This window comes from Cuculus canorus, chromosome 4 (genome assembly GCF_017976375.1).
Source record: "Cuculus canorus isolate bCucCan1 chromosome 4, bCucCan1.pri, whole genome shotgun sequence".
NCBI lineage: Eukaryota > Metazoa > Chordata > Aves > Cuculiformes > Cuculidae > Cuculus > Cuculus canorus.
The window spans coordinates 42,553,756-42,580,466 of record NC_071404.1 but is presented as its reverse complement, the minus strand read 5'-3'; the positions used below and the strand labels follow the sequence as shown (position 1 = coordinate 42,580,466).

The 26,711-nt window shown below is 37.5% G+C and overlaps 1 long non-coding RNA gene across 1 annotated transcript; it reads right to left on the bottom strand.

Annotated features, from left to right (window-relative positions):
- Positions 1 to 409: 409 nt before the first annotated feature.
- LOC128852168 (uncharacterized) lies at positions 410 to 26,391 on the bottom strand. Its single transcript, XR_008449834.1, has 3 exons — positions 23,527 to 26,391; positions 3,183 to 3,296; positions 410 to 500 (listed from the first exon to the last, which is right to left on the bottom strand). It is a non-coding gene; the product is annotated as an uncharacterized LOC128852168 (long non-coding RNA).
- Between the last annotated feature and the right edge of the window lie 320 nt (positions 26,392 to 26,711).

Below are 26,711 nucleotides of genomic sequence, written 5' to 3'. Positions count from 1 at the left end.
AAGACATTTAATCTACAAAGAAGTTATTCTGATTAAAAAAAGATCACTATCCCTCATCCACCAAAACAACTCATGCTTGTAAGGAGATACATCCAGGAAAAAAGAATATTCAGTGTTGACACAAAGATAAGAGTGCAGTTAAGAACTTAGAATAGTGGCTTGGAAGATCCAGATCAAGCATAGTGATTGTAAGTTACCATCCAAGTTTTTGCATACATCGTAAACAGAACTAAAATAACCTTTCCAATAGAAGACATACGGGACAACCTCCCAGCACAGTAAGTGTATTAGAAAATATGAGTACTAATTGAAGTAGAGATTTTTTTTAAAAAAATAAGTGCGTATGCACATTCTCAATCTGTGTATTCAGTGATCTGTGTCCTATTTTGCATTGCTAAGTGAGACATACCTTTAAGAAGATTTATAACCCCAGTATCAAAGGGGAAAGCATACCAGGACTGGATACCAGGTAACTCCAGCATAGACAGTAAAATGTTGCCCTATAATGAAAAGAGGCATAAGTGTGGAAAAGTACCGTGTTGCTCTTACTCATGAAGTTGCTATTGCAAACAGAAAATGTCATTAGGTAGAGATTAATTTCAACTTCTTTCGAAGGTTCTCTTAACACAAAAACTAACATTAAATACTGCAAAGAAATTTCTCTCCAAATGAAGAGATCCTCTGAATAGATCATACCCTTTGGATCTTTATTAGTTAAGAATCTGATTGCAAACACAGTTAAGCCAAGGTGTTAAAAAAACTACTTTGAAATAAGAATATCCACACAGAAGCTGTATTACTTCAGAAATGTTTCACAGTAAATCAGTCTTCTTGTACAGACAAAGACTGCGTCTTTCACAGACATGCGGCAGATGCTGCTGTACAGAGGTAAAATTGCTTCTTACACTATTGGCCAGTCACAACAAAATTAATTTTAATTATTTTCAGTCATAAAAGCCACTGGAACATTAAAGGTGTCATACAATCCTCACTTAATTACTCACCTAACCATTAAGAGACAAGAAGTGACTGTGCATACACAGTAAAGATTAAGACCTTTCAATAGTTGCACGCAGTTTTACTTTCGCAGATTAAAATTCTGTGCTCTCTTCTGTTATTATCCACAATTCAGAGATATTGTTCTAATTATGCTTTATTATGTCCTGTAAGAGGACAGCGGGCCAACTTCCACCCTGAACAGCTGTAAACCTTCCTGCGAGTAATTTCTGTGCTTCTTGAGTATTCTCCTTCTCCTACCAGTACTGACGTCATTACTTTGATCACATATGGTAAAGATTTCCAGCTGCAGAAAACCCAGGTAAAGATCCTGGCATTTGACACATCTTTCCTACAATGTAAATCTGGTTCTGTTGAAGTCAGGGAGATTTCTACAGTTGCCTTCCGATAGACAACTTAGACTTCATAGCTCATTGCTGCTCACAGCCCGAGTTAGGGAAAAAGAACCGTAATTTTGGGAGTGACTTGTTCAGCCTAATGGTTACATCCTCAGGGCTCAAGTTAATTATTTTTTTAATTAAAAGGTCCCATAAGAGTGGCTCCATGGGGGAAGAAAATCTTGCCAATACAGATACCATACAGGTGAAGCAATTATTTTGTTATTCTGAGACTCAATGGCTACTGCTCCTTAGCTCTACTCATGAAGTGTACTATTTCTGCATTGACTGATAGCTATAGTTTCTGAGGACTCTTGTGCTCCTTATTAAGCTTTAGTAGGTTAAATACAGTAAGAACCAGAAAAGGAAAAGCACCACTGGTTGAAAAAGTTAATTTTAAATAGCTATAGAAAGTACCTCACCAAAAAGGTAGATCTAAGTCATGAACTTTAACAAAGTAATAAAAAATAGTAAGAAGAAAAAAAATATGTGTGCAAAGAATTATTTTGCATAAAATTGCATAAAGAATTAATAATAACAGATTACCATTATAGCAGAATAGAATTTGTATGTAGTAGTCTAGCAGTTGAAATCCATGAGATTATTATTTATTTGTACACCTAAAATTATGTTTTACTATAACAGAGACTATTTAATGAATCTTCCAAAAGTTCTTGCAGCTGTGGACTTCTGCTTCATTTTGAATGGAAATATTTCTATATTATTATGTAATATATTCCTGTTTCGATTCTTAGTACCGAGTCATTTCATAATACCTCAGATTCTCAATAGCAATATGTAAATTTATACTAGCTGGTGATCCAACTCTCCACTTCTAGACAAACACAACATGCCTAATATATTTTTCTTCTTAGTATTATTTCACATACATATCTATCTTTCAAATTCTTTTGTTGCAGGAGAACAGCTTGTATCCATCATAATCAGAAAAGTTATAACATGAAGAATGTTTCACAGCACAAATTTTATTTCTGATTTCTAATACTTAGGTAGAATTTTAGTTTCATGATTTATTTGCACCACGGTGAAATATCCAACCTAGCTCAAAGCTAATGATATGTAAAGTATTCATACTGACAGCTGAATAAGACCTTTATTTTCCAAAAAAAAGTGAGGCATGAGTAAAGGAGGAGGGGACAGAGGCACTGACAAACACATCCAATATTCCTAGGAAAACATACTTAAAGAAGGCACATTACAACACTTCTATGCAATCAGCCTCTCACAATCTAAGCTACAGCACGAATAACAGTACAGTAGTTCTTCTACACTAACTTTCTATGTCGCCACTCTTGTACTAGAGGAGTGGTTCTTACGTCTTAAGCTTAACTCACTTTCAAAGAAGACTAAAAATGATGGTCCTGTTCAGGATATGATTCAAAGGTGTAAAGACTTAAATCTTTTGCATTTCTTGAACCAGAAAGTTCACAGTTGGCCGTCTCTATTCTTTTCCAAAGCAGACTACTAGCAACTGTCTTCCCTTTCACTGGAAAGGGGTTCAGAAGCCCAGCCTGCAAGTTCTAATGTAGCTGTGTCATATGAAATTATTTTTGACCAAACCTTACATTTGTCTTAGTATTTTCTGAACAATTGGCAAACAAGGAAAATAAACAGGAAGATCCTGTTTGGAAAGCCCTCACTTTGAAGGACTGACAAAAGCTACCTCACTACAGTCATTGCAACCAAATGACACTTTCCATGACTGGCAGAACAGAGCAGCACACAGTATTCATAGGGGAGTCCTTTGATCCCAAGAGTATCATTTACCTGTGTTATGGGTCATTTAATTATTTGTCTTCTCAGTCAATATCCTTTGATGTAACAAATTCAGGATGCCAGTAGTCTGGTGTATGGAGAAGTGATTAATTCCAGCAACACCACCTTCAAAGAGGATGTTACCATACAACACAGAAGGGAGGAAAAAAAAAACACCAAAAAAGAAAGAGGTCAGACATAAATAGTGTTTCTCTAATTCAGTTAAGAACAAACCTCTATGTGTTAGTCCAAGTGAATTTTTAAGGGTTAGCTACAGAGTAGCCCTTTGCTTTGCTTTATATGATAAACACAGATCTTGCCTTTATTAAAATGTAATTGACAGACATAAATTCATGGGACTATATGTTTACATATACTAAAGAAAAGTATGATTAAAGTGCTAAAACCAACATTCATCTATTTGTTTTAAGTGAGAGAATTCAGAATGTATTCTCATTTTTCTTCTAACAATCCTTATACAGTACAGTGATAATGAAGCCATGCAACACATAGTCCACACAAACACATATATACATTAGTCCTCTGTGTCTTTATCTCTAACTTTAGAAACTATAATTTTTTGAGGTTAATACAGGCAGACCTATCATTTAAAAAAAAAAATCAGTATTCTGCATAGATTAAACTAAAATTTAATTAAAATTAAAGAGACTCGGTCTGTTGCACTTACCTTCAATTCATAATTAGTTAAAAAAGAATCCAGTTTGCAGTTTCTGATACTGCTTCATGACACGAAATAAAGCACAGAAATTGGGAATAACTGGGATATTCACTTTAAAAGTGCACTACTGATAAAAAACTTAAGTCCAGCAAGCCATTAGACAGAGTGTGACTTGTGAATGGACCTAGCTAGTGTAACTGGACAAAAAATTGAAGTCTAATATGCTTACCTGCTTTGTTAGAAATCAGCCAAAGCAATTTGACTTTTTACTGTGTTTCACATACTCTGACTCTAAAGAGCTGAATTCAAATTAGGCCTAGGAAGCAGTCATGCTGAAAGATCACAAGTCTGTTTGCATAGTCCGCTTCTGGGCTGCTACTGTGGAATTTAGACTCTTTGGTGTATATTTTCTAATTTTTTAATCTATTCATTATCTTCTTCAGAAGAGTTCTCTATGAGGAAGTAATTTATCAGATACAAAGTCTCTTCAACTGGGTAAAACAGATGAACTTGAAAAGAAAAGCATGTAAAACAACATTTTTTTCTGAGTGGCAGGGTTTGTTGGTATGAAATTGTCTTTATTTCTATCCATATTTGCCCATTTATATCATTTGATGATGACTGTAGTAAAGGTCATACAGATTTAATACAGCAGAAAAAACCTACCATAGGAAGTTTTGAACTGGACATCAAAGAAATGTCTTTCCCATTTTAATAACATTATCTTTGTTTTACTAGATGTTCAATTTAACTATCCATTAATGTGGAAATCGCTAACACTTTATTTAATTTACACTTGGCTGCAAGCCCAAAGTAATAACTGAAATTATAACTGATGAAAACATAGCACTTCAACTGTTGGCACTACGCCTCAGTGTATTTTTTCTCAAGCAAAAGATTATTTGGAGTGAAATAGTATGGCTTGAGAACACATATAATGCTCCAGAAGAGCTGCATATACATTAGTGAGAGGAGAGCAAAGAATTGCTTATAGAGATGGAAGATTTTCACTTTTTCTGTTTTCTTCAGGTATCCTGGGGAAGCAGGAAAATAATGGATATGTTGTGAACAGCTTCCATGTGGCCTCTGCCATCCCATCATATCAGCACCTATCAAAGCTTGATCTACAATTAACATGTAGAGTCTGAGAATTGTTGCTTTCAAATCTACCTCCTCTGGTTGTGATAAATGGAAGAGGTCATGGCCTTAGGAGGAGTAACTGGCAGATTTTACCTCTTTTTTTCACTTAGTTTTTTATTTTAAAGGCAATGTGAGTGGTGTTATTTACAGCCCTGTTAAGGAAGACTAGCAGAACTGAAGGACAATAAAACCCTTTATGGGATTTATGTATTTTAAGTATGGATTTTCTTGCCGTTCTTTTAATTATTGTACACAATTTTTATCATTTTGAGACTGTTAGGTTTTGCTTAAACATGGTATGCGATTTAAAACTTTCTCTACAGTAAATACTCACATTTTATCTGTGGTAGAAGTTTTTGCCATGCTAGAACATCCAGCATCTTTTAAAACTACCCATCACCACTTGTTTCAGAATACAGCTATTAACATTCTAATGTGCTGAACCCATTACGCATGCATATGCAGAAATTCCTTTTCAGACCTGAAGTCTGCAGTCAGATACAGTTATAATCACAGTTTTCATGGCTAGCCATCTCAAAGCCAGTCATACCTTATGTAACCATTTATGAATCACTAACTTTCTGCAGGAATTAATTCCATAGGATGCCTACACATTCATGAAGATATTTCCCTATTTTAACAGCATCTTTTCCTCTGTTTTCTACCCCTGCCTCAGAACAGCATTCAGATCCTTTTGCATCCTTTAGTTCACATTAATTGGGTGACACTCTCTCTTCCTTTTAAAATAAAAGTGATAGCGAAAACCCCATAAATTAGTGTATTTATTTATATGAAAAAGATTAGTTATAGAGTGGTTATAACTACTATATTTATTAAGATGTTTCAAACTGTTATAAATTACATCTAGTTTGGTTATGGTTTTCAAGAAAATTTACCAATATTTAAGTAACTAGCTTTCAGCCATCACTCATTTCCTTTAAACTCATTTTCATAGAATCACAGAATCACTAGGTTGGAAAAGACCTCCAGGATCATCGAGTCCAACCATTCCTATCAACCACTAAACCATGCCACTGAGCACCTCATCCACCCATCTGTGAAACACCTCCAGGGAAGGTGACTCCACCGCCTCCCTGGGCAGCCTCTGCCAGTGACCAATGACCCTTTCTGTGAAAAAAAAATTTCTGATATTTTGAACTGGTTTGGGTTGTAGATTTAAACAAAACAGTTAAAGATGCAATACAAAACCTCCAAAAGTTGGCTCTTTCTAAACATTCTTTAAACTTCCTGCCTTCTTGACATTTATAGCACTGCTCATCTTTGTCTGATAACACATGAGCTTAAAGAATGAACACCAAATGAAGTACAAATATCTGCATAGTCACATGGCACAAACTGGAGATTTGTTTTTACCTTTCCTTTCAAGACCCTGAACCTGAGCTACTGCAGATGGCGTAAGCTACTAACGCTGTAGCTGCTGTGGCCTGATACATTCAAACTGAGTTACAGAAAATGGTAAGAAAACAGGGGAATGTCTAGAAGAATAGAGTCTGGGAGGAGGATGAGAGTTGAGGTCACAAAATGAAAAACAGAGAGGAAGGGCAAAACTAAAAGAGAAATATAGAAAGAATTATGGATAGACAGATTAGGGAAGGAAGAAAAAGCAGGATGAAAAGAAAGCAGGAAATCAAGCAAGAAATAGAGTTTGGACACAATGGTTTTTACTCTTGTCTATCCTTTTTACCAGTAGTTACGATCTTTTATTAAAGCCATTATATTGGAGCTCTTTTAATTACTTAGTACAAGAACTACCTCTCTTTGTTGCACCACTTGAATGATTATTAAGATGTTTAAGACTTCTTCCCAACGTGGTTCTTAGTCTTTCTATATTAGTAGACCTTTTTTTGAAGCATTTAGTGAAAGCTTTTGTACTGCTAACCCTGGATAAACAGTTGCGCATAAAAACATGCAACAGGAAAATGTTATGCTTCTTTGGTTTGCTCTTCTTAAGTTTCAGCCAGCCATAAGACTTCTTTGATAGTGGTGTCATTATTATTGGCATCATCAGCATTGAAGAAAGCACAACTGGCAAACAAAATAGATTTTTGTCATATGAACAAAACCAAACTCAGCAACACTAAAAAACATGGATGAAGAAATTCTAGCAGAGAAAAAAAACCCACACACTATAAAAAGAAAGAGAAACTGAGAAAGAAAAAGATATGATATACCCCTTGATTAAAAAGCAATTGATATATACATTCTGCCTGCTCAGGAAAATCCAGTGTAGACATCAGCATCCATTGCTTCTCATTCACAGCACAGTAAGCTCAGCGCCTGAAGAAAGTTCACCATCCCCTCATGCTTTAAATTCTATACTGTTTTTTTTCCCCCCGTTTTTAGCCAAAACCTGTCTATAGGTGTTAGTTATCTCCTTTCATCAAAGTGCCAATTTCTTTATCTTTTGCATTCATAACATCCTTCATCTTGTTGCACTTCTTTCTCCCAAATATCTCCCATAGACTTGGTAAGTGGAAGACGACATAAAAAGCGCAGTGGCAATACGAATGGCATTTTTCAACTAGTTAGCTTATAGTATGTGCCTTTATCAACATTCTGTTGTAAGGAAAGACATTGGCTATGGCTACTGTTGGGAGCAATTTATAATCATATGTTTGCTTTAAAGTATTTATTTTGTTCAGGTGGATATCTAAAACACAGTATTATTTCAGGGAGGTAGCTTTTGTTGGTTTGGTTACAGGTGGCCCCACTATCAAAGTGTTGTAATATATTTGCTTAGCTGAATTAGCTGTCGATAACAGTCATACTAAATATCTCCCTCCTTCCTCAGAAAGTGGTTAAGGCTCACGTAATCTCTGATACAACTTTTCCAATTAAGGCTCCCCTCTTACTTTTTCTCTTCACAGAACCCCGCTCCCTTTCTTCATAGTATTACTAAGTAGGATGGTGACCACCAGAAAGATGCGTGGACCTTAAAGAGGTCTTCCCCAAGAGCCTGTGTCACATATTTGACAAGTTTGTACACCTCCTCCTTTGCCACTGAAAGGAATTAGGACTGGTCAAAACTTTGCAAATGAAGCCAGACCAGTATTTGCAGATTCAGACTGAGAGTTATCATACGGTAAAGCAGTTAAGCAAGTGCTTTAATTGATCTCTCTTCATCAAGCAGCTCTTGGATACATGCCATAACAGCCTTATTGATGGCCCACTGAAATGAGGCCTGAGAACAACCATAGCTCCACTCAGACTGGACAGTTCCCTAAGTGACAATGACCGTATTGCAGCTCTGCATAGGAAATTGTACTGATTTCCAGTAGTCTTAAATTTTGAGAGGTTAACTTTTTTGGTTGAAATTGTTCTCCCAAATCTGGACTCTTTTTCAAGTGTCCTTGTCTTTCATCTGCTGTCGTCCTTTTGTTTGAATTGGTTGCCTGTGCTGAATATCTGGGGAAAGCAAACAAAAAACCAAACAACTACCGCAAAAGTTCAGTTGATTGCAAAATAAAGAAATTGCAATTATATTAAAAATTTGTAATATAATGGCAGTTGCCAGAAACTAATGTCATGTAGGCCCTATAGTGACAAAAAAAAAAAAAAAAGTTCAGTGTCTTAGGAACTCAATACTTGTTGAGATAACTTTTAAAATGTGTAAGTTTTATTTTTAGTCAAGTTCTGACTTTCCTTTGCTAAGGACAGAAGGTCATTTTAAACTACCTCCAGCTTCAATCATTTAGTTCAAATAGGCATTGACTTATGAACCTAATGAGAATTTAAGGGTTGCTTTTAAGACATCAAATTTTTGGGCATGCTGAACTGCAACTTCTAATTTTAGCAGATCAAGGATTTCACAAAGTACTAAATATGTGCCTTGATTATGTGAATTATTAACAACATAATAAAGAGGAATCTAAGACAGAATCCATAAATCTAAGCAGTGCTCTATTAAAAAAAAAAAAACGCAAAAAAAATTAGAATGTAATGTTTTCCTTCAAGCCTCCCCAGTGACCTCTGTGATGAGAGCATAATAGCTCATGGCCAAGCAGTAACAAAAAAAATGAGACAAACTAGAATTCTGCTCTTGAATCTCTAGTTTATTCAGGTGTGCATAGCCTCGAAATTGTGGAGTTTCACAGATTAAAGTGACTATATTTTCTCACTAGTAATAACTGTCCACAGCTCAGCTTTGTTTTTACGTGCTTGGAGACCTTTTAGTTACTGTCTGTGATAAACCAGCCTTTACAACACCTTCCATGGCCCACTGTGGTTCTGCTCACCTTACCTCCACTGAGATGGAGGTCAGTGGTTATCATTTGTCTCCAGCATAAGTGGGTGCTATGACAACATGGCCTTACAGCTAAATCTGACTGAAGTCTTTTCCCTCCCCAAAGGATGCCAAGAGAGTTTATCTGCTGTTTCTGTGCTTTGTTTTTCAGCATTCTCAACATCTTTTTTCTGTTTGCATACCACAAACTGAAGAAATCAGCTTTTTATGTTAAAGACCACCACTAGTGGACTATAATTCTTGTTATGTCGAGTTATTCCCGAACACCTAAGCATGGCTTATTCTGAAATGCTAGTTCTATTTCTGTTCTGCCTTTCAGGATACTTTCAAAACTTAGGCTTAACCTAAGTACTTAAGAGGCCTCTGAACCACTATTTCCAGATGCTAACACACTCAGGAAGACATGGTAGCATCACTCAACTTGAAGCACAATGCAGGTGGTGGCCTAAAATTATGAATTTTAATGTTTTTCATCTCCGTAAAATATTCTGATAATTACACCTATGTATAATGTATTTCAGAGTTACATTAGAACTGCTTTTCTTTCACGCATCAATGACAAACATTCTTTGACTCCTCAAGCATATACGAAAAAGCTGAAAACTATTTGATTCAAGAAATTCAGAGTTTATGTTCATTCCTATGATGGCAAGCTTCCATCTCACTTTTGTATTGACCAACAAATTAATGTGTCTTTGTATTAACCTGCATTCTCCAACACATATCAGTTCTGTAGAGCACAGATAAAAGCATCCAGAACATTTCAGGCACCTCTCTAATCACATAAAATGCAGACAAGAAAGAATGTAGAAAAGTAAATAGTCTAGTGTGGATAACTTAAAGCCCAGTCAATTGTAAAGACAGTCCACTCTCACTTTTTTTTCCCCTCTTATCTGCCCACGACCATCAGACAAAATGCTTAGAAAATCTAAAATTCAAAATATCCAATCAATCACACATAGAACAGTTCATGACACAGTTATAAATTCCTATCCTATTTGAAAATAATCTTGGAAAAAGCTTTTCATGTATTGGCATGGACAATGATTACAGGGGATGCTTTACATGGTAGCTTTTTCCATAATTTTGAATATTTCAACTACTTAGAAACCCCATTGCAAGAAAGATGTTCAGCAGACACTACAATTTACCCACACCTAAACTTTACTGCTTTTTAGTTTGATTGACAATGTAACTTTTTATCACAATAGCTCCATTCCAGAATAAAGAAACAACAATGTCAGCAGAAAAAAATACTTCTCTACTGATAAAACTGCAGCAACATTAGAATGCTAGCAATGCTCTTGATGACATTCTGGAGTAGATATGTCTAAGGGACAGCAGCTGAGAAAAGGTTAAAGGATAGAATATGATCTCTTCAGCTAAAAGCACGTTTGCCCTGCACTGCAGAGAACCGTGCAGAAGCATCAAACCCAGGTCTGATCAAGGAAGCTCTCGAACTATAAGTAGGGGGGTCACATTAGCACAGTCAAGTGGCAAGGTTCATTAGCTCGAAAGCAGAACCTGTATAACTCAGGCTGTACTGCTTTCAGGATACAAACCATGGAGGAAAAAGCAGAGCTGACACTAGCTGTAACAGTGCTGTTAGGCAGCTGTTTAGAAAGAGCAAGCAAAAAAAGACAACTCCTGAGGAAAATTAAGGAAGCAGTGGCGAGTGCCTTGTGGAAAAACAATAAAAGGAGAGACGTTAACTAGATACAGTGAGGGAAGATTAGGAGGAGACCTTATCTATTCAAGAGAGGATTCCATGATCTGGAAGCCAGGGAAGTTTGAACTCCTTTACCTCTTTTCCCAAGGGCAGTTCTAGCACAGTAGCTCAAGGTGTAACTAGCCCGTGATAAACTGCATAAAGGACTGATCTGGGTAGCCAGTCCACGTGTGCCTTGGCCACATCCAGCTACGCTAGTCCTTACGGCTGCCTGTGTGTGATCTCATTTACTTCCAGAAGAGCAGCACATCTAATCAGAAGAGTTAGTTCAGTAATAAAAGCCTAAGCTGAAAAGGTACCAGGCTGCTAATATAATGAGGAATTTTGACCTCACCATGAGCTCTTACTCTGAATAAAGTTCTATGACAGTACATAAACCTCCTCACCTGTCTTTGCTAGGGCTTACACAACTGCTACACAAGAGCAAATACACCCCTGATGGTCATTGAATTTTTTGGAAATGTACACAAAACTAATGATAATCAATTTTCCATATTTTGCTTCTGTTTTAGAAAATACCCAACAAACTGAGTTTGGGAGTTATAACTCACACTGTTTAAAGCAAACTGTCATTGGCAAAACAGTTGACTGGAGGCTTGCAGATGTGATGCCCATGTACAAGAAGTGCTGAAAGGAGCCAGGGAAGGCTAAAGAGCAGATCACCTTGAATGCCATCACGTGGCACACGCAGGACAACCAGGCAATTGGGCCTAGTCAGCATGGGTTCAGAAAGGGCAGGTCCTGCTTGACTAACCTGATCTCCTTCTATGACCAGGTGAGCCGCGTACTGGATGAGAGAAAGGCTGTGGATATCATCTACTTGGACCTTAATAAGGCCTTTGACGTTGTCTCCCACAGCATTCTCCTAGAGAAGCTGGCGACTCACGGCTTGGATGGGCTTCACTAGGTAAAACCCTAAATGGCCAGGCACAAAGGGTTGTGGTGAACGGAGGTAAATCCAGCTGACGGCCAGTCACAAGTGCTGTTCACCAGGGCTCAGTAGTGGGGCCAGTTCTGTTTAATATCTTTATCAATGACTTGGATGAGGGAATCCTCAATAAGTTTGCTACAGACTAAGTTGTCTGGGAGCGTTGATTTGCCTGAGGGTAGACAGGCTCTACAGAGGGACTTGGACAGGCTGGATCAATCAGTAGAGGCCAATTGCACAAGGTTCAACAAGGCCAAGTGCCACGTCCTGCGCTTGGGTCAAAACAACCCCATGCAACACTACAGGCTTGGAGAAGAGTGGCTGGAGAGCTGCCTGGAGGAGAAAGAGCTGAGGGTGTTGATTGATAGGCAGCTGAATACGAGCCAGCAGTGTGCCCAGGTGGCCAAGAAGGCCAATGGCATCCTGGCCTGCATCAAGAATAGGTGGCCAGCAGGACTAGGAAAGTCATCCCTCCCCTGTACTTGGCACTGGTGAGGCCGCACCTCAAATACTGTGTTCAGTTTTGGGCTCATCACTACAAGAAGGACATTGAGATACTGGAGTGTGTCCAGAGAAAAGCAACAAAGCTGGTGCAGGGTTTAGAGCATAAGCCTTATGAGAAGCGGCTGAGGGAGCTGGCATTGGAGAAAAGGAGACTGAGGGGAGACCTTATCACTGTCTGCAAGTACCTACAAGGAGGTTGTAGCAAGGTGGGGCTTGGTCTCTTCTCCCAGGTAGCTAGTGACAGTACAAGGGGAAATGGCCTCAAAACGCACCAGGGGAGACTCAGGTTGGATATCAGGGGGAAATTCTTTACTGAAACGGTTGCCAAGCGTTGAAACAGGCTGCCCAAGGAGGTGGATGAGTCACCATCCCTGGAGGTGTTTAAAAGATGAGTAGATATGTACTTTGGGACATGGTCTAGTGGCAGACTGAGCAGGGCTGGATCAATGGTTGGACTCGATGATCTTAAAGGTCTTTTCCAACCAAAACCATTCTATGATTCTACTATTCTAAATCATCCATTATTGTTATAAAAAGAACCAGTGCCAACGAACTGCAGAATCTAAATAAATTCAGAATACCACCTGTGTATAAACAAGGATCACAGCAAATTAACATATTCTGCAGTTGTGTGTGAGCAATTAAAACAAACTGAAGCAATACTGTACCAAACTCATTTATCAAAATATATGATTGACAAAAAGAAATCAAAGGTGCCTTTCTAAATAAATCTTTCTGAAAATTCAAATTTAACTACTTCCTAAGCACGTTTTTTAAATAAAAGACCTCCTGCTTTTACGGGAAGATCTTTTTAGAAGATCTGGTTTAAGACTTTTATTTCTACCTGCCTCTCCATTTACACAAGAATATAAACTATTCACCTATATTTACTATTTGGAGGTAGGTTTTGGATGATTCTGTAAAGAATATTGGAAAGATCTTTTACTATGTATGTTAATGGGTAGATGTTCAGAGGGCTATTAAACATAGTGATGTTAAATCTATTTTAACAAAAAAATAAGTTTGTATGTTTTGAATTAAAACAATCCTATTACCTGGGCTACTCTCATCAGTATGCAATGCTGGGATCTCCCACCTTTGTCAAAGATAATTCTGGACAGACAGACTATCTAATGCTAAAATAAGTGGACACCCAGATTCTTTTAGTTCTTCCCAAAAATAGAGGAAAATGCATTTTGATTTGGAAAGCCTGTTTCTTCATACAAGATAATTGTTAAATTGGTCTCGATAAAATAAAAATTCAAAGACTAAAGCTACTGTGGGGATAAATAGTTGCAAAATATAAATATTAGGGATTGATGTGACCCTTTACGCAAACCTGAAAATATACAGAGAAATGGAAAAGTTTCTAAAAGTCTCTGAAATTACTTTAGAAAGGATATAATTGCCTGATATGTATTATACCAATAACTGTCTGTAACTACTATAACAGATACAAACACAGCCAAGGCCTTTCAAAGTTTACACTGTTAAATACAATAGGCCTTTATTTATAAGTTACCTTTTCCTCCCTATTTCTTTCCGCTGAAAAACCATCTTATTTTTAATGCAGAACAATACAGGTGTCAGCTTGCACTGACTTTGAAAATGAAGATGTTTGCTATACAAGTGATTAATCTCATTAACTCTAAACCATGCTGTTTTACCAAGGGGTGGTCAAGAGGTTAGAGGGAGAGAATAGTAATCTCTCTCAGCATTAACAAACCCATTCCAAAAGCGACACTCTTCATCTCATTTGTAAGACACATAGTCCCATAAACCCAAGATTTATAAGGCTGTATAAATCATGCGTACATGTCAATGAGACAAAAGCAGTCTCTGTCAGCACTGGGGTGTGCTTTCCATTGCTTAACAAAAAAGAAATGCAATTTTCAAGATCTCCTTTCATCACCTGGAAACTAGATATCTAGAGAACAAACTGAAAGCAGGAGCAAAATTGTTATGCTATCTGAATACATCCTTTGGGCTTATGGATAGGCAAGTAGAATACCGGAGGGGAAAAAAAAAAAAAAAACCAAAAAACCAAAACACCAAAACCTAAAGCCCCCCCGCCGAAATAATTAGTAGCTTTGCTATGAGAATTTGAAAGCTGCAACAAGTTGGATCTTAGAGACCAAGTCAATGTGTGAATAACCATGTCATTTTACAGAAGTAAGATTAGTTTCAATTTACAAGTTTAAAATAAAATACGCATTTTTTGCTAAAAAGCTCAGTTCTCCAAATGCTCCTACACATTTCTTCAAGTAAAGAGACAGTCTTACCACAGTCAATGAATGTATGATCTACCTCATATTTTATACATTTTTTACTTCTGTTGGTTTTTCTGTATGGGTGAGGGAGCTATGAACACCTAAAAATATGAAATTATTAAAAACCTCAATCGATTTATTACAAAGACTTAGCTTTGTCTTGATCTTTTAGAGCTGCACTATATCATGGCTGGTACTCAGAACAGGTTTATATCTACATGTTAAACCTTGGAGAAAATAGTTACAAAAAAGGCCAGTGTGAATTTTCTTTTAAATAAGTTGATAAAAAGCATTTTTAAATCAACAGAAATTTTCTTAAGTGTCGATTATTTTTTTATTTTTACCATTCTGGATATTCATTGAGACATAAAACCTGAATTTTAACAAAACCTATTAAAAAAAAAAAAGACCATACACTGCACATGATTCTCTTTTTCTTCAAGAAAAACGCAAGCAAAAATACCCCACCCCAAAACACATTCCTAAAGTCATTCCAGTTCAAGATGTTTAACCTTAGGTAACTAGGTTTTGTATACGTAATAAATCATTTGTGTTACGATAAAGCTGATGATAGGACTGCTAAAAGTTCTGACATCACTGAAGGCAAGGCTCTTCTCAGTAGCGATTATATTTTCTGTAAGTGGAATCCTGAACAAATTGAAATTGAGGTCACTTTTTTAATCAGCCTCAGTTTGTTGAGATTAATCATCTTTTCTGTCTTCACACAAATAAAATATCCAATGGTATGTAGAAGTGCTAAGCAGAGGCTGGCTCCACCTGCTTCTTTCAGACCTAATCACTATGTGAGATAGCAGAAGTGGAAGAAACTTCGGGGAACCAAATGTGAAGAATGGTTGGTTGATAAGACTACCTTTCAGGGGCAGCAAAGTAAAGATAGGATTTCCTGTTTGATAACAGAAGAGATAATGAAACTCTGGATAAACTGATAGTATTTCAACAAAAAAAAAGAAATCAAGAAAATGCTTTTCCTCCTCTGTGTTTTATACCAGTATTTCTTAGTGGTCACTACCATTAACTACAAGTGTCTCATTCAAATGTCCAATAACTCGAATTTTCATTTCTGTTAAATTTGCTCAATATTAAGATTTGGTCATCAGTTTTCCAGCATAAAATGCAAAGACTTTGAGATCTTCTCCTCTGTTCACAAAGAAATACCTTGAAGATATTTTTCCTATAAGTTACCTCTTTAAAGAAAGTTCTTCTTTCCTTTTACACATTTCTATTTATCATTCCATTCCATTCCATTTAGTAGCAGCTGCAATGCAGTCAAATCATCAATCTAAATTATATTAAAACTGCTAGGGACGATATGGGGTCAATATAAACACTTCCCTCTGAAATAGTGGGCTGGAGTGGGTGAATAGTTAGCTTCAATTAAGCATGACATTATAAGAAACATGCCTATTAGCCTAAAATCATTGCTTTCATGGTTCTGCATGCATCACGTCAGCTATAATGATAATTTCTAGTCAGGAATAAAACAAGAGCAAATTAGAAGTATTTAATTTTTATGAGCTGCTATCAAATAGAAAACAACCCTCTTCATAGATAAAAACAGTTGCTGCTCACACACGTTACTGAGCGGTAACTTAGCATGCTGGTCAAAGACGTTCTCAAGTCTTTCACCTTTTTGTCCTGAAGCTTTCCCAATAATACTTATTTAATCCACAACACTTTGGTCTACCAAAGTATGTGTTCCTGTACATAATTTTAAGCAGACCAGAAGACTTAGTGAATCTGATGCATTTACTTACTGGTTTAAAGATACACATAGACTCAAGTGCACTGCTGGATCAGAGCCTACAAGCCACAAAGGATGCTTACTAGCAAAAAAATTCATTGTAACACACAGGAATTGTAAGCTCTCAGGACCCCTCTGTATGTTATGACCTCATTTAGAGCTTCTGATCAGTTGCCAAACATTTACTTAGCTGTTAGCACACTGTTAGTTAATCTGTAACAACTGCAACAAACCCTGAAAATAATGTATTTCAGCCAACTGGCTGTATGTCACTAAGTTATATTTAAAATCTCTATAAAAATGCTATATATGCAAGATGTAGTCACAGTTCTAGAAATATAATACTATAAGTCATTTAAGCTTAATTTAGAGTGTAATAAAGCTTAACTTTCTATTTGGGTTCTTCTCAGGTCTTCTTTGAAAAAAACATAGAGAAAAAATATTTTTCGAGTATCAACATTACTTTAACAATTCAGTTATTACTGATGCACACTGAGAAAATTATATAGTATTCTCTTTATCAATAACACTGTGAGCTGAGTTTGTTGCTGTTGAGGTTCTAATAAAAGGTCCTAGTAAGCGACACATTAATCCTTTGAAAAACAGGACAAGGAATAGTAAGTTTGTTGGTGCCTTCCAAAGATGACTGCACTCAATTTCTGTTTGAATTCTGAAACAGTTTTCATATGCCCGACATTGTAAGTATTTAAAGTCATGAAACCCTGCTGCTGGTACAGAAAAACATACAAATTACAACACAGGAATACATCATGGTCTATTTATACAGTTATGTGCCAGAGATGGACAGCAAATGAAAAGAATAAAAGCTGTAGCCAGTGGCCTTCAGGTAGGATGCACTTGTATTAATATATTGTTATATATATCCCTCATATAATCTATTTAATTCACTAAGTGTACAGCATCTAATGTTGGTTAATTGGGATGAAACTAGTACCGGTTTAATGAGGGTCTTAAATCGCTTAGCTCAGGAAGGCTACCTCGTCACCATGGCAGCATGGCTCTAAGAACAGGCTGTAAACACATCAGAGGACATGAGCGCTCAGGAGCACGGCTATTTCACTATTACACTGCTACGGTCACCTGAACTAGCACATCTAAACCTGGTATGGGTAAATCACTGCAGATAACAGTCTTGTGAAGAACATTTCTGATTCTTATTCCAGAAATTCATTCTTCATTGGGATTTTGAGTTGAATTACCATCCACAAGTTGCCCAAGCTACAGTCTGTAGGACATTTTCTGTCTGCCAGAACAAGCTGTGGAGCTTGTAACCTGCTCTCAACCGCTTGGCCACAGCACCCTTTCCACATCTTGTGAAAACTATGCATCCACAATATGACAGATGGGAAGCCAAAGGGCTCCTCAGGCAAGGCACGAGAAGTAAGATGGTACTGGCACAAAACCAATTCATCCAGCTAGTGTTCTTCATCCTGACCACTCCCAAGAGTGAAGACAACTGGACATCGGCAGCCCACATCTCTAGCCACCATCTCTCAAAATAGCTCGGAAGCTGAGGCACTTGCCTGTGCCGTGGATAGTGCAGCAAACGCAAAGAAAGCTCAGCACCTCAAACACTCCACCCATGCGGGCGTGGACTGGCAGATCTAAACCTCTGCAGTAGTTCCAAATACGTGACAGAAGAGTGCTCAAACCTCACCAGGCTTTCAATGCTGGACATCACTGAAATCTACTGTAGTTAAAGAGTAAATCTGAGTGCAATTTTATCAAGAATATGAGAGGATGTGTAAACACTTTGGATTTCTTTCTTTCACTGTAAAACCTATAAAAGGGAAACAAAAATACTGCAAATAATTGCATTCATATTGAATGCAAACCCAAAGTTCTTGAGAAGACACCTTTGTAAAGATGATGGTGTGTGATTTCATATTCAGCAGACCTTAGTTACAGTGCCCCTGTAGCAGTGGAACAACACAAGGAGGGTAAGGGGAAGAGGAAAAGGATTACTGAGCCCCTGTGAGACAGCTGGAGACTCACACAGCACAAAAAAAAAAGCAGAACTTCTCATAGCTGCCTCTGCCACTTCACAGCCCACTCAACTTCCTTGAGAGAAACAACCCTGGACTGCTGCATCCCATTAATCCCTGCCTGTTGCCATGACAGCCCCCTGGAGGCTTTTAAAAATAGTTTTACCTAAACCTAAGCAATGCAGAGGCCAAAGCAGCCCCAGGCAGCTCTGGTAGCCAGGACACTGCACAGCCACCTCGTGCCTACTGCACTCAGAAGGGCTACAGACCAGCCGGTGGATGCTTTCTGATTTCCATATTTAATCTGCTCACTGTGGAAATGAAAAACTGTGGTTTAGCACCACAATATACAGTTGAACTGTGATTATTCATGCTGGGATTTTTCAATCCTTTATGTATCATGCTGGAAAACTATTAAGCCAGTCTATTATTTTCACTACGAAGGTACAAATTACTGTTTCCTAGCATATCCTGTAAGTCCCACCATTCACCTTACTGTCTCATTAGTAACAACAAAAATAACAAAAGAAAATAAAAACATAGCTCTAGTACGCAAAATATGAAGGCCAGTTTTCAAAAGCACACACCAAGAGTCAACCCCCAGTGAGATGCACTTCTCCAACTTCTTTAAATTTCGACTTCTTTTCAACATAAGGCCCTTCTTGAAAATGTTTAAACAATATGTAGCTGCTTTCATAAGCATTAGGAACATCATTTCAATCCAGTTTATTTTTTGTGAGAAACCTTTACATGTATAATAATGGAAAACGAATGACATTGTCTTACACAACAACTGAGCAATGCAATTTGAATTTAAGCTGTGCAGTATCAGTCTATAAAGCTAAAATAAAATAGCAGTTCTTTAAACTTCAGAAATTTAAAGTTCAGAAATTCTACGAAATCACTAATTACTCCTTGACCCTCTATACATATTTATATACATTAGCATTTTCACCTCTGTGTCAATAACAACATTATCTTTGTGTTTTTAAAAGATTCAAACACTGCAACCAGCAATAAGTTGAAGAGACCAAGGACCACATGTCTTTTTGCAGAACAGACACTATAAAGTAGCGCACATGAAAAGGAAAATTCCTCAGGGTCTCTGGTAACAGAGATTTTTACCACTATTTTGTAGGAATTTGCAAGCTGAAGATATTTACTAGACTGAAAAGCAAATAAAAACACTGCCAAATTCAACTGAGAGTTTCTAAAGCTGTGATGCAACACACCTCATGAACTGTACTTCTTGACATCAGGTTGTTATGCACGTAACCTAATATAAACTCTCTTCCATGAAGCATGTATTTTGTCTGAGGGTTGGTGGTTTTGACTGCTGTTTTGTTTCCTCAATTCATCTATTTCTGAGTGAGTATAGTATCCATTCCAAAACTTTGATGAGCCTGGAGTCTCAACATTTTCTTTGAGGGCTGAATGGAAGGTTTCCTGTGGTGAACACTTTAAGATCGACTCAATTTACTTTGTGCCTTTTATTCATGTTAGAGAATATTATTGTTTTATATATATATTGCAGAAGCAAAACAAGTACAAATCATCATCTTTCAAAACTAGCAAAATAATCCCCCCAAACATGGCTGAACTGCTGCATAGCTCTTCAGCTTCTATGGGATATTTTTTTATTGTACCCTGTACCTACTGTCAGGCATTGGAACAATTTCCACTATGTCATCTCTGCTAATTTAGCCTTCGGCCTTATTATTGATAAGGATAACCCTTTTCCATTTAAAAAAATGACTGGGCCGTATTTGATTTAGTTATGTGTTGTACAGCCAGTAATCACTTTATGGGATTAGAAGGGGTTGACAAGGTACAGCACTGTCTCTTGTAGATGGATTTTTTCCTGAAAATTTCCCACCTTTCCTATGAGTGCAGCTTCACCAGTGAGAGAAATGGTAGGACCATTAGAGTATGAGATTCACAGCAATCACTGCTTAGAACAGTCATCCAGCAAGTGTAGCAGTTCAAGCATTGACAGCTTCTTCAGAGCACTCTCTTCAGTGAGGTGGACTTTGTTACTACTGCACAGTAACTTAATTATCCAGAGTAAGTGATCAAAAAATATATTGGCATAGATAGGTCTCAAGTCTACAACATAAATCTTGCTCCTTGGAAAACCTGTTATTAGCTAGAAGTATACACAACCTCAGACGACTAGTAGAATACTTAAGGCTAGTTATTCTGTAGGTGCTGTTACCCTCACTAAGAGTAGGCATGGCAAAACATTTCAATAAACAAAACTATATAATGTGCAACTGGAAAACACTGGCCTTTCCCACAGAGCTTTCAAGGGACAAACAATGTAGGAATTCAATGAGAAGTCAACATTTTCCTTAATAAAAGCTTCACTTTCTTTGTCCTTGTTCTTTTCCATGCGTTGAAATCTTTTATTTGAACGTAAGCTTGCAATTCCTGCTTTTCAGCTTAGCTGAAGTTGGAAAAGTGAAAAATTATACATACCTTCTCTCCCTCAGCATCTCTCACCAGTTGTGTGCACAGCAGAACAGCTGACCTCCCTGACCACAGCAGGTAAAGAAATAATTCAGATAGGAAAACCAAGAAAAGGCAGTACCACAGCCTAGCCATTGACGAAGAGTAAGGCAGAGCTGCAATCTTCCTGCCAGGAGGCAAAGTTCAAAGGACTGCACTAGAAAGGTTCAAACCCTCACAGGAAAACCCATACATGAAGTGCACATTTCACCTTGTTGCAAGTTGGTGGCCAGGCTTGCAGAGGGTTAATATTAATGATGACAACTGTCTGGAATACTAAAACATCACAGTAGACCCCCTTATGGCGAATTGAGCTCTTTCTTCCTACAGAGTTGCTTCATGGGATACCATATCCCTAATGATATACTGCAAGCCATGTGGAAAAAAAAAAAAATCTACTGAAACTGCGAATGAAATTTACTACCCAAAGTCAGAAGTATAACTATGCAAAGAGCTGGAAGGTCATTTGAAATTTTCTCTCAAGTAATTACTCATCCAACCTCTACAGAAATCCACTAAGGACATCCTAGCACTTCCTGCATTAAAATTCTGTGGTGGCTTCTGGCTGCTCAGATCCAAAACAGAAGATCAATTATGTAGAAAATTATCTCCAGGAAATTAAATATTTCTATCTGTAAAACTTACTGAAATTTGTACAACTAAATGGGTAGATTTTGATAAAAATAATAATATTCCAACCACACGTGAAGCTCCAAAACTTACAGTTCAGGAAAAAATGTATCTGTCTTCAATGAATTTTCCCTAGTAAATATAAAAACTAACATGTATGTTAAATACAGTACAGTAAGCACCTCTCTTTCCTAAATGCATGCTAGACGGTGTAGCAGAAAGGGAACCTTGTTTGCCTTGTTTATGTGATCACTTACAAGAGCCTCCATTATAATACGAAAAATACATTTTTTACAGTGTTTCCCTACTGAAACCCAGGGCACAAAGGGCCTAGATATGTAAGGTGGTTACATATTTCAAAGTTAACCAGCAAATAAAAATTAATTATAGAATCTTCTGCTGTGCAAACACTGCTGTTTTTCTCTTGAACATCATTAATTCAAGACAACATAAATGTCTTTTCAAATTAAAAAAGCTCTGAAATTATGACCAGTGCCAGAGAAGAATCTGACCCTGAATGGGTTGCCTGAAATAGAACATGTGGTCGCTCTGGTGGTGATCTGCTGCTCCAGAGTTTACCTCTTTGTTATCCTATTAAAAAAAACCTATATATTTCCTATATGAATCTTAGAATCAAATTTACTTGTTAAGGCTGGTAAACAAGTGAAAAATGAGTGTAACTTCAAGCCCATGTAAATGTCTTTTTCTTAAATAAAAAGGAAAATCCATCAATACAGTTCTGTTGGCAACTGATGAAACCATCATATCTAGGAGGGAGAGACTTTAAGAATATCTGGATGCATGGCTGGTATTACTTTCATTGTATTAAATGAAACCAATTCGTCTGGCCATAAGGTTACAGAAGTAAGAGAGGCTGAAGTCTACCAAAGAATGTTGTTCCTTTTCATAAAAATTATGATTATGACTTGTACTGGAGTAAGAGCCTGAAGATGCTGCTGTGGACACGGCAAACTTTCTTCCCAGTTTAAAATTAAAGAAAACATACTTCCTAGGTTGTGCATCTCTACAATGCACGTAGAAAACCTCTCAAACAGGAAAAAAACCCCAAACCTAAAAATTCTAGGTTTAGCCTACTAGAACTGTCTCCCCTTTCCTTTCCTACAGCACATCTGTCTCCAGTGTCAGGTTACCGGTACACATTCCTCCTGCCTGATGACCACCACTTTCTTTCAGAACACTGTCATCCTCCAGGCAGGAAAGGCAGCTGAGCAGAAACAGGCAGGGAAGTGGATTTTTTTTTTTCCTCCAGAAAAAACACATAAAATGCAAAAAAGGAGGAACAGGGTTTAGTTCCTGAGTAGGTTTTCTATTCTAAGCACAGATTAAAGTCATGACCGTGTCCATCATTTTCTGCTGAAATCATAATTTTTAAACCAATGTTTTTTTTCTAGAAAAAGTAGTTTTCATGATTATAGTCAATGAAGAAGACAAACATTATATTTGGCTTCTGATGCTGTACCCTGGTCTGAAGAAAAACCATCCTTTATATTTGTGGCTGGTGCATAGACCAAATTTAACCATGAGATAATAATGTCAATTACATTTGTGGTCAAAAAACCCCACATTACAGATGCCTAAACATTTCAAAATTTATCCCTCTGAGCATTTTTTGCCAACATTTTCCCTTCAAGTAGTGACTCACATAATTTTTTTGCATTTTTTCTTCCATTTGCTGCATAGCTCCTATTACTGTCTTGCAATGTAATAGAAAGGAACCGGTAAGAGCCTAGAACTTTTCCTAATCACACTTGCCATTAGACTTGGTTATTTGCTTCACCAAATTCTTTTGAAGTAAACATTTTTATCCCTGATTGTGTCTGGTTTGTGAAATAATTCCTCTGGGACAGCAGAACAGATGAAACTGGGGAATACAAGATTAGAAAATCTAATTAGAAACTCTGATATTATATCTTACCTGACATTTCTGAGTCAAAATAAGCAAGAGTTTTCAATGTCACTATCACACTGCTGAGCATTCAGCATGTCTTCTCATAGCACTGTAGGGATCCATGACGATCAATGTATTTTTATGGATCTGTAGGAGAGGAAGATACATTATCCAAAGAAGTATCTAAGATACAGAGATTGAACCGAGTATTGACACCTATAACAATTAATTTCTGTACTTGAGAAGCTTCATTTAACATTTCATACTGATAGCATTTGAAAGCTGTTCTCGAGGATTAATGATAACTACTTTGTCATAACTTTATAGTTATATGCTAGCCTTCAAAGGAAAGGTAGGATTAAATTTCTGACTAGCAGCCCAACAGGGAATGATAACTAATCTCTTACTAGTAAGTGCCCGATTATCTTTCTCTCCTATTTTTATCATCCAACTCTGCTTATTCGACTTATTACTACGAATTTTACTGTCCCTTCCACTATTTTAACTTTTGTGCCTCCAATCACTTGTGCTGTCTTTTAAATTATAAAAATATTTTATATTTTTTATATGTGACAAAATTACTTGATAATTCTTCACTTTTCCTTTATTTCTCCCAATTCTATTCTTAGAAATGGCACCATGATTTTAAATTCTTTTTTCCCCAAATAAATGGACTGTAGCTGTCACTCTGTACTGAAAATGTCATGCAGAACAATGTATAACCAGTGAAGTGATAGTAGTACTGAATATAACTTACTGAAATGTGTCAAGCAGAAGACAATATACCATGTGTGTTACTTACAGTTAATGTTTGATACCCGGGAAAAGTAGTCCTAAATTTTCCTTGTTGTAACTTTTAAATTATTTCTGTGATGTGCTACCTTTTTCACTTCCTGGGAGTAAACTGATAATTTGACTATTTTGAGCCTATAAAGTGGGATGTAGGGAGCAAAGTGCCTGCTGGAAAGATATAGACTATAAATGCTGAAATCATTATCCTTTTCTCATGTTCCTTTCAGATTATGAGAGGGAAGGCAAGCTTTTGATTCAAAGAACTAGTTACTCTAGCTCATGAAGTATTATCTATAGACCTCCAGCCTTCCATTGTACTTTATATTCCCTTTCCTCTTAAGCCAATTCAAAACAAAACAAACCCCAGCAAACACTATGAAAAAAAAAAGTAGAACTCTTACATCACTACATTCCACTCAGTTGTTCTTTGCCTATTTTCAAGTAGTAATGGTATGCCACACATAAGTAAGTACCTGAAAGAACGCAGCTTGCAAAAGAATTAAATTTTAGAGTGGGACTACAATACATTTTGGAAATTTCTTTAGTAGATAAGCAACAAATTATTACCGTAAGTTACATGAAACTTAGAAGAAATCTGTGCTGCGCATGTTATAATGACTTCGTTTTTATTCGTCATATAAACCTTTGTCAGTTTTGCACAGAGTAACTGTGGAATGAACAGCATATAGTAAACCAAGGTCAAAAAAAAAATATTGCACTTAAATATTGTATCTTATTCAGTTCCCTTAAACGGTAATGTCTCCTCAGAATGGCTGTGAACTCCACCTCATACAGATGCAGAAGAGGCCTCGATAGCCCAAGGGACTGGCAACAGTCTATGCATTCTTTCTTAGCTATTTACAGAGTCCCTATCGCTTTGAAGTCCATACAACTTTTCACCCTAAGGCTATGAGCCTGAACTTCATATAGTTCACTGATGAATGAAAGTCAGCATCATTTTCAGGGCTGTATGAACGAGGTAGTCAGAGTGTTCTCATTCATGGTGAACAAGTGGAGGCATCCCTAAAGGTGTCCCAGCGGAGATAGGGTCAGAATGAGACACAGAATATTGAGGATGCAACCCTAATTCTGTCACAAACTTGCTGTGTGACCTGGCAACACCGCTTCTCTTCTCCTCCTCTCCATTCCCTTCCTGTTGGAAATTATACTCTTTGGGACGATTCTGTCACTGACACAACGGGACCGTGATTTCAGCCAAGCTACATTAAAAAGAAGTCTTGTTTAAAGGCCGGAGATTGTGCAACAGAAACATAACCACCACCAAATTTTACAGATGAACGCCAGAAGCGGGTGCTGCTCATGACAGACCAACGTGGCGATGCAGCAGATTCCCTTTGCTGCCGTTGTGCCCATCATCCTCAGCAGCCCTGACATGATTTTAAAATAACATTTAATAACTATTTTCACCCTGCACTCGTCTTTTTATTCGTACAGGCGTACTTTACCTAGACAAATTAGGAAACACAATCATGATATATAATTCCATGAGGAGGGCCTAACTTGCGCTGTGGAGTTAAAAAAGGCATTTAAAGAAAATCGGAAAACCCACAAGAGAAAAAAGGGGCAACTGAATTAAAAAAAAAAAACAAAACCAAACATATATTGAATTTTTCAGGGAATCTGGCAAAGAACAACTTCAGACAACTCTCGCTAATAATTATCTACCAGGAATGGCAGTATTTAATCTAACCCAAAATGTAGTTTTCCCTGCGGATTTTAAAACACAGCCTTTTCCTAAATGTCATTATCCCGATCATTAGGTGCGATTCCATCCCGAGAAACCAGGAGGCTGAAAATAAGAAAAGGACCTGCCGGATTTTAACTGAAGCCAGCATTTCACTGGATTTCAAAACCACCATCGCAGGGATTGTCTTCCTTCTCTTCAGGCTCGTGTATCTCCGCTGTTACCGCACCCGCTGCGTTCAGCGCAGTGGATTAAAGAGAGCTCTCACCCTAATGTAGTAGAAATGGAACGCAACGCACAGGTGGGCTCTGCAAAACTAACGCTCTCTCCAACACGGCTGAAAGTTACACCGTCAAATACCTCAGTTTTACCCGACAAGGCCAAAAAAAAAAAAAAAAAAAAATCAGGCAAATTAATTCCAGAATATTCTGATCCTTTAAAAATACTTGACGGGACAAAAGAGACCCATTAGCCTTAACTGCTACCAGTTTCAGTTTGAATGGCCGCAGCTTCGCAGCTAGTTTAGACAAGAGGGACAGCCCTGGGAGCAAGGAGCGCCGTGCTGGGGGGGTCCCCGGGCCTCGCTCTCCGCGGGGACAAAGCGGTGGGGGGCGACGACACTTCCTGCCATTGCCTCCTGCATGTGGGACCAATATGGGCAATGCAAAGTTTAAACAGTTGCAAATGGGGGAGGGAACATCGGGGCTTGTTTTAC